At 36.9% G+C, this 6,201-nt stretch overlaps 1 pseudogene; it reads left to right on the forward strand.

The window, feature by feature from the left end:
- The first annotated feature begins 5,284 nt into the window (after nt 1-5,284).
- On the forward strand, nt 5,285-5,404 carry LOC123324623 (annotated as a pseudogene).
- The last annotated feature ends 797 nt before the right edge of the window (nt 5,405-6,201 follow it).

A 6,201-nucleotide genomic window follows, 5' to 3' on the forward strand; every position in this document is an offset into this window, starting at 1 on the left:
ATATCCAGATGCAGGCCCTGAGTAAGAATTTGAGTGTAAGTGATTTGTTTGGGAGGTGATCCCAAGAAACCCTTAAGAGGAGTGAGAAAATGAGACAAGCAAAAGAAGAAAACTTACACAGGGTGTATTGTTAATAATGAAGTTATCTCTGTAGACAACTAGAGTTCAACACATCTAGGAATCTCTGGAAGACAGTACTGAACAATGATTAGTTATATCTGAGGGCCACAAAAATGAGTGTATTTGTACTTTAACTCCCTTTCATTATTCATTGAAAGCAGCAATGAAGGGTGCTAACTCCTAGGACTTCTGATGTACCCAATAAGTGAACCTAAAGGTAGCGAGCCCTGGAAGAGAAGGTGTTCGCTGCAAGACACTATCTGCAGGTACTAGAATAATGGTGAATACTGAGGGATATGGGTGGGACATTGAAAGTGTCCGTAACAAGAAGCAGTCAGTATGGTTGACAGAATTCTAAAATGACCATCAAGAATTCCATCCCTTGTGGTGGATGCTTTCTGTAATTCCCTCGTTTGAATGCACTCAGAATCTGTAAATATGACGGGTCTCACTTTATAGTTATGCTGTGTTACATGGCAAAAAGATTTCATGTAGGTAATTAAGATGACAAATCAGTTGAGTTGGAGTTAATCAAAGGGATATAATCTGACTTAATCAGGTGGGATCCATTAAAAAGGAAAATATTCAAAGAATGAAATTTCTTCCTGCTTATCTTGAAGAAGATGGATGCTGCCACAGGTTTTATAGCTGTAAAGGACTGAATTTTGCTAACTAATAGAATGAGCTCATATGCGACTGCAGCCCTGGTCAATACCTTAACTTAAACCTGCAAGACCCCCAGCAGAGAACACAGTCACGTTGTACCTGGACTTCTGAACTACAGGTATTGTGAGATAATAAATTTGTGTTGTTGTAAGCTGCTAAATTTGTGGTAGTTTATGCAGCAATAGAATCTAAAATACCCATAGCCATATAACACATACACACATGTAAATCCTACATATTTGGTTTAAAAATTGCAGGCCTTACAGTTTATTTTTTTTTTCCAGCTCAGACTGATTTAAATGCCCCACTCACCAATTCTTAAAGTCCATTTCACTTGTAATGTTTCTTTTATTGAACACATGTCCGTACCCTTGTCCAACTGTGGTAGTTTCCCAAACTCAACTTCTAAGTACTTAATCATTTCTCCAAGGTGAGAACCACTGTCTCTTTGCTGTAATATAAGTGTAGTTGATTTGTCTTGATTGCCACTGTTTTATAAATTGCTGTCTACATCACCAAAATTCTAGCCACCATCCTCTCCACTGTAACATTTACCATCCTCCTCCTCTTCTTCTTAGTAAACACTTTCACTACTTCATTCTTTGTCCACATTGACCCAATAATCTATATGTACATTTACTCTCTTTACTTCAACGGCTAAACGTGTTAGTCCCTTCTCTGTCTAGCCCATCTAAATCTCCACAAAATGCTGCATGTAACACACATACCCACTCATATAACCATACTACACAGAAGAGATTATTGATGAATTATATTAATTAATCCAAAATATATTAATTAATATATCAATGTGTAGACATAAGAGGGGTGATTATATAAGAAAAAAAAAAACTAATTCATCTGAGCATCCAATTCACTTACTCTAACCTTCGCTCAGGAAAGAGATATCAACATTGTTTCTAAAACCTTTGCAGAAAAACTAGATAGAATTTCCCAGATTGGGAAATGACAGAAGGCAGTAGTTGGAAGACTAAATGCAGAAACTTCCTTGAAAAATGGTTGGTTTTTGAACATGCAATAAGAATTTGGAGTTATTCACAAATTTTGTGGATATTCTGAGGAATGGATGACATAAACCCTTCTCTCATACAGAACTTCATAGAGAAAAACCCCCTTAGAGGAAGATTTCACCTGGGGAAATTGGAACCTAGTCCCCAGGGCTCCAGGTCTCAGTAAAAATTCCCACTCCCTATGAACACTAGCTATAAGGCTTACCTTTTAAGATCATGTATGTAGTTAGCATATCAGCAGTGACCTTTGAAACAAGATAAAGGGAGCCCTAACCAGACTGGAATACACCTCATGGAAACTTAATTACCTTTGGGGCTGGCTTCATAATGAATGGAAGGAGGAATCCCCCCTATTTTAAATGAGAAAAAAATTAGAACTATATTTGTTTATTTTTCATAGTTGAATAAAATTCATGTGCTTTTACAGCCATTCCTAGAAAGATAGATGATTGATAAGTCAATCACTTAGCAGATACATGGATAATTGATAGATGAGAGGTTAGGTGGTCAGGGAAGTTAAATAGGTAGATAGATTGAGAATTGATAAGTAGGTAGATGGATAGAGAAATCGATGGATGATAATTGATAGAATATGCAGTTAGATAATTTTCCTAATCATAAATATTTTTAAAATCCATGTAGTGATTACAAGAATAAGGACATAAGCCCTTGGGCATCACTTTACCCATCACTGAATAGTGGTTACTTCAAAGATGACTCTTTAAAATTCTTAAACATATTTAACCACCCAAAGCTTCAGGCTAGATTGGGTAGGGAGTTCATAATTATACAAATTAGAAAAAGGCCAAAATGATGAAGTTAATGTCTTTCCCAAATGAAGAAAAAAGTTAGTCAACTACCACAAGGCTAGAAAGTAGTTAAGCTGCTAATTAACAATAGTCTTAAAATGTCTTTAATGCTGAAGACTCATTTAACTCTTACTGAGTGACTCTAGTTACATCAAGTCAGTTTTGCAGACACTGTGGGCAAAATAAAACATGATTTCAGCTCTTAATAATTGCACAGTCTAAAAGAATAATGAATACATGTGAACATAGAGTTTCACCATAAGGCAGAGTATAATCAAGGATTAAAATAAATGCAAATTAAATTATACAAAGTACACCAGTGTAAATATTTAATTGTGGCTGAAAAACTTCATAGTTGATTTGGCATAATAATGCTCAAAGAGCTCAACAATTAATTTAACTTCTATGATTTTAGGCAAATTACTTATCCTTCGTAAGCCTTAACTTCCTCATCTTGAACATAGTTTTAGGAATACCATCTATTGTGTGAGGTTTCAGGGAGGATTTAAAAAATAACCCGTGTAACGCATTGAAATTTTAAGCTTAGTTAGTATTGTTAGGATTTGTATGACTGTATCTTAAACCATTTTATCAAAACCATGCAAGATATTTTGACAGAAGAAATATTTTTAGCAAGCAGTCTTGATTGTTCAATAGGAAAAGTTAAGAGGGCATAAGTTTCTATTTTAATAAAGTGTCAGTGGAAATAAAATAGATACAGTAAATATAACAGGTATTTCAGATTTTGAATAAAATTTTTAATTATTTTATTAATTATGCTTCGTTTGTAAAAAGTAGAACTGTAAAAGTTATTGAGTACAACAACCCCAGGAAAAGCTGATGAACAGATGAAAGAAGTAGAGAAAAAGTTTAATGTGTGAAAGAAGAGGACAGTTTGACTTAGGTCAATAAAAGGGTTTTGATGACAAAAATGAATGGCCATTTTAATGATACTGGTGGAGGAATAAGGTGGGGAGGGTAGGTACACAGAAATGAAAAGATGTATGGGGCGCCTGGGTGGCTCAGTTGGTTAAGCGACTGCCTTCGGCTCAGGTCATGATCTTGGAGTCCCGGGATCGAGTCCCACATCGGGCTCCCTGCTCAGCAGGGAGGCTGCTTCTCCCTCTGACCCTCCTCCCTCTCATGCTCTCTGTCTCTCATTCTCTCTCTCGCAAATAAGTAAAACCTTAAAAAAAAAAAATTAGAAATGAAGAGATGTAAATCATTGGATTAAAGAAAAAGCTGCGAGTAATATGCTAAAAAATGTTGTCAGTGAATTTTTTCTATTTCAGGCAATTTATGGAAAAGAAAAAAAATTGAAAAAAATTTTTAAAAAATCCCTCAAAGAGACAAAAAAAGAAAAAAGTGGTATAAAACACCACTGAAGAGAAGAGTATGTAGGCACACCACATTCTTCTATCCACAAAATGCACCAAAATTCCTACAAGATTTTTTTTTTTTTAACTACATCACATATAGTAAGACTGAGGAAAGCCTACTTTTTAAAAAAAATTAGATTGCATATAAGATTGAAGGAAGAAGAAAATCATAACTTCATGCCAAAAAAAGTATAGTCAGTTTATTTGTGAGATTTTTCTACTCTCTCTACGCATAGCATGTTAAGAAAAAATTATAAGAATAAGCAAATTCAAAGACATGTACTCTGCTGAAAGATAGATAAATAACTCTAATGGAACAGAAGTAGAATATTATTTGAGTTCGGAGTTACATGATTGCTGGGCGCTGCCTAGAATCTAGCAGAGATACTTAAGCTATTTCATTCTGTTGGATAACAGGAATTGAATGTTCTGCATGAAGTATGCAAATAGAACCAGAAAAGCTTTGTGAAACGTGGGGCATAGAATGAGTCTCCCACATCCATAGAAGTGAGAATGAGTAAAACGCTGGCATTGACCTGTGTCTGGATGCTCTGATGTGAGAGGACTAGGGAAAGTGGACACATTCTTCTAATGGAAACATGAGTCAAATTTCCCACTGACATTTGGTCTGCCTCCCCCCTTCTTCCTTCCTTCCTACCTTCCTTCCTTTTTCTTTCTTTTCCTAAATCAGATATATTAACAAGGTACACACACATACTTTACCCATATAATACCTTCTTTGGGACTATTTCTTATGGAAGAATAGAAGATAAGTCAACAATTTCCTCTCTGTGTAAGTTTAAAAGAAGCAGAAAAAGAGAGAGGAAAGGGTATGGGGAGACAGAGAATCCACTCCAGACTGCTACAGCCAAGAACACAGGGTTCCCTTTCCCCCCAGTTCTCAATTATCCTGCCTGTACCTGAAGCTAAATCCCAGAGAGTACAACTGAGAAGTGGAGCTCAATTCTTCTGTCCAGTCCCCACTCAGGGAATTAAGATCCTATCTTTCACCACTAGGTATTTCCCTATTATGAATACTGGGGCCCTAATTGCCTTTGGCCTACCTCTTGAGACAGTCATTCTATACCAAGAGAGGCAAGACCAGAGGCTTCCCATAGCCCATCAAGTGCTTAGCTCCTAGAATGTGGGTGTCACTCACTGAGAAGTTTGTCATTGTACCTATCCCAAGCTCCAGAGACTTGGTGAGGGCAGGGGTAGGGGAAAAGAAGCAGGCCATGAAATACATAGTTGGAAATCCCTTTCAAAGGCACTGTCTTCCAGCTTTGCGCAGCGGCAGTATCGTAGCCAATGAGGTTTATCCGAGGAGCGATTATTGCTAATTCAAAGGCACTGTCTTTTTCTGCAACAGAGTTTGGGGAATTTGAAGCCTAAGTAGAGGTTGTGGTGGTGAAATGCAATTGGGAGGACATTTTAAGATGTAGGCTAAAGTATCAACTTACTACTATACAGGAAAGTGACTGACTGGGAGTGGGACACTGGGGAAGAACCCTACCGGGGTCGGAACAAGTATCAAACACTGACCATAGAAACCATTCCATCAAAAGAACCACAGTTTGATTGGGTTAGTTGGCAGAAAATCGATGCCCCAGGGCATTATTGAAACAATTGCACAATAACCTGGAAATTAGTGGAGTTTAACAGATGGGTGTGGTCAGGGAAAGAGAGGAAGGGAGCCCCACCTAACCACTGTTATCTCAAGGTGATTGTGGGTATACCCAAAACGGTGCACCCCTGGGGACCATATTTAGATTACCCCTGTGTGAAGGGAAACAGATGTTGTTAAAATAATTCAGTGAGTCACTAAAATAATAAACAAGAAAATATCAATAACAAGACTCAGAGGAATAGGGTACGAGTACCCAGAGTTGCTAAAATATATTATCTAAAATGTCTAGTTTCTAACAAAAAATTATGAGGCATGCTGGGAAAAAAGCAGGCAACAGAAACTTCTTACAAGAGTAACTAGATTTACCACAAAACAAAACAAAACAACAACAAAAAACCCAACACTTCAAAATGGCCATTCTAAACAGTTTACAGAATTAAAGGAAACCGTGAATTAATAAATAAATGAAAGTATGATGATAATGTCACATCAAATAGAGAATATCAATAAATAGAAGTCATAAAATAGAACGCGGGAGGGGCGCCTGCTGGCTCAATCAGTTAAGCGTC

Source organism: Neomonachus schauinslandi, chromosome 4 (genome assembly GCF_002201575.2).
Source record: "Neomonachus schauinslandi chromosome 4, ASM220157v2, whole genome shotgun sequence".
Taxonomy (NCBI): Eukaryota; Metazoa; Chordata; class Mammalia; order Carnivora; family Phocidae; genus Neomonachus; species Neomonachus schauinslandi.